This window comes from Moschus berezovskii, chromosome 24 (genome assembly GCF_049115385.1).
Source record: "Moschus berezovskii isolate FMDL1 chromosome 24, NW_MosBer_1.0, whole genome shotgun sequence".
In the NCBI taxonomy this organism is placed as follows: Eukaryota; Metazoa; Chordata; class Mammalia; order Artiodactyla; family Moschidae; genus Moschus; species Moschus berezovskii.
The window spans coordinates 32,427,187-32,430,429 of record NC_142483.1 but is presented as its reverse complement, the minus strand read 5'-3'; the positions used below and the strand labels follow the sequence as shown (position 1 = coordinate 32,430,429).

Below are 3,243 nucleotides of genomic sequence, written 5' to 3'. Positions count from 1 at the left end.
TCTCCAAAAGAAGGGTACTGACCTAGGTTAGCAATTTTTATTTTTTAAACCCAGACATTGTAAGGTTTGTGTCTATAGAATTAATGCAATTACTAGGCATCGATCAAGAAGTGAAGAAACTTATCCAGGGTCACACAGCTATTAGTGGAGCGCCTGGGCTTCCAGTCCAGGCACACACAGCTCTCAAGTCCATGGTGAGGGGTGTGTGGGTGTGTGTACTCCGTCACATCCAACTCTTTGCGACACCCTGAACTGTAGCCCACCAGGCTCCTCTGTCCATGAGATTTTCTAGGCAAGAATACTGCAGTGGGTTGCCACTTCCTTCTCCAGGGGATCCTGCCGACCCAGGGATGGAACCCAAGTCTCCTGTGTCTCCCACCTTGGCAGGCGAATTCTTTACCACTGAGCCACCTAGGAAGCCCCAAGTCCACGGTACTTAAACACAACTCCATGCCACCTCTTCTTCCATCATCTCCACTTCCCTCCTTGCCTCCTTTCTGTTCTTAAGGTCTATCACGTTCATTCCATGCCAGGGCCTCTGCACTTGCTCTTTCGCCCTCTTAATACGCTCTCCCCCAGGTCTTGGCATGGACCGGTCTTTCTAACAGGCCAGGGTCTTGACTCAAACGTTGACTCCTCAGGCAAACGTGCCCTGATCATCTAAGGTGCAAAGGTCTGCACCATCTCTGTCCCTCCGCCACACTACTTGTCTCATTTCTTTCATGGAAGTTACTGCTATCTAAATTGCTTTTTTTATTTTTATTTTTTTTAAATTTTACATACTTTTTTTTTGTACCATCTGTACCATTTTGCACCACAGCCATTATATCTCGTTCATCCTTCACAGAATACATTGCTTCAACAATATATTTTTCCAACTGAAGAATTTCGGGGCAGCACAATGCAACTATCTTGAAATGCATACCTGTTGTTTAGCCAAAAGGCTGTGTCATATATCCCTCCCCCACCCCAATCACAAACTGTCTGAGGCATTCTTCTCTGATAAAGAAGACACGCTGAATGAGGTATCATCAGGCTCCGGCGAGGCATGATTGAAATCCAGCTCTTCTAATTCAGGAGGTAAATCTGACAGCAATGCCTGTTGTTGTTCCTTATTGTCAGCTTTTATAGCTAGTATCAAGCTTCTTACAAATGTCTGAAGTTTAAAATTTTTTTGCTTCTGAATCTCTAACTCATTTTCAATGAATCTGACTTCTTCATTCTTATAATCCAAGAACGAATTCACTCGCTCTACTTCAGAATTACTTATCATGACACTTTCTTCATCATCAATAATTTCTATTTTCACATTATCTGCAGATACTGCATGATGGTTCTCTTCCTTATGAGCCCTTGCCTCATTTGGAACAACTTCATTTGACTCCTCTTGAGAACTTCCTTCAGACAAACAGATGGATACTTCATCATTTCTGTCATTATCCTCTCCTACTTCAGGACCAGCTTCCTCTCCTGGTGTGAGTGAAGACAAAGAACCATATTCGGGCTGCTCAGAAAAATCAGCAGGGCCTCCTCTTGGAGGTGGAACTTCAATCCCCATTAAACGATATTTTCTTCTTCTATTCCCAATCCATGTCCGAACTATTTCACAGTCAACATTTAATTCAGTTGCAACTGCTTCAATTTTTTCTCGACAAACAGAGCCAAGGCTGGTCATGCCATTGTCCCAGTACTTCTTAAGAGTGGCTAAGTCTTGGTCACTGAACTGAGTGCGATCTTGTAGTGCTCTTTTTCTAGAACACCCTGTAATCCAAGGCACAGTAAGGTTTCCTGAAATCTCGGGCGTGGTGCGGTCACAGGAAGGAAAGAAGATCCCAGATCAAGGCAGTTCTGGGGCAGGCGTATTCAGCGAGATTTTTCCTGGGTCTTCACTGCCTCCTCCGCTTTTTTTATTTTTAAATTATTCATTAGTGTCTGTTCAACTTTTTTCTTTTCTGTTTCTTGCAATAGACTGGGAGCTATATGATGCTGTGAATCCTGTCTGTCTCCTTCACCGCAAGTCCCAGTTCCACCACTGGGCCTCGCGTAGAGCAGTGTCTGGTGAGAACTGGAAGGATGGATGGGTGGACAGTTGGAAAGATGGAGGAACACATGTAAGTTTTAATGACTAGAATTCTACTCCTTTTTATCCCGCTCAAGAAAAACTATCAGGATTCAGGGGAGAGGGGTGAAATGACAGAAATGACCCTGAAATCATTAATTTCCTTTCAAAAAACACTACATAACTGCAGGGCTTTGATCTATTACATAATCATTAGGATCAAATAACTTGCAACACAGTTCACCATGACAGGAGATACATCTATTGATGGGGAAAAAAGAATCTATACGACAAATATGTAAGTTTCTTCATGAAAAGAAACATCTACCTACTTTGAAAAGAAGGTGAGTGTTATTCACTCAGTCATGTCTGACTCTTTGCGACCCTATGGACTGTAGCCCATCAGTTTCCTCTGTTCATGGAATCCTCTAGGCAAGAATACTGGAGTGGGTAGCCATTCCCTTACAGGGGATCCTTCTGGTCCAAGGATTGAACCTGGGTCTCCTGCACTGCAGGCAGATTCCTTACCACCTGAGCCACCAGAAACAAGACCACTAATTTAGGACACTGGTGACACTAGTGAGGAAGGGCTCCTAGACCACTGGGACAAAACACAACCTGCAGCTGCTCGAGAGCCCAGAGAAGCCACCAAGCAGGACCCTTAGGCCACCTGCTCCTCCAGAGCTGTTAAGGGCTGGATTTTAAACACTGGCCTCCCTCCTCTCTCTAGTCTCCTCTCATCAAGCATTTTTTAATTCTTTGCTTTAAAAGAAAATAACAGAAGATATCCCATAGCATGGTCCAGATATTAGGAAGCTAAATAAGTAATCTCTAAGAGTAAAATATGAGATATTGAACCAGGTTCCCTGGAGTAGCCATCTCCCGCATGCAAGTAATTTTAGGAAGATGGAATTGATTTCTGACCTTATGCCTTGGTGTATTTGTAAGCATTTGTATTTGATGAAGAACAGTCAAAATAAAGGGCAGTTTGATTTTTCAAGAGCTATGAAGTATAGACAGGGATAACACGGGGTAACTTGCATATTACCTAGCAAATGGGCAAATGGAAAGTTCTGGCTACAGCTGGCAAAAAATGAAATAAAAGTAAGCAAAGCCTCTCATTTCATTTTTTACCCATTTTATTTCAGCCTTGGGTGGATGAACTCCCGATGGGCAGCTTTTTT

General features: G+C 43.1%; 1 pseudogene; it reads right to left on the bottom strand.

Annotated features, from left to right (window-relative positions):
* Nucleotides 1–828: 828 nt before the first annotated feature.
* On the bottom strand, nucleotides 829–1,819 carry LOC148774032 (highly divergent homeobox pseudogene; annotated as a pseudogene).
* Between the last annotated feature and the right edge of the window lie 1,424 nt (nucleotides 1,820–3,243).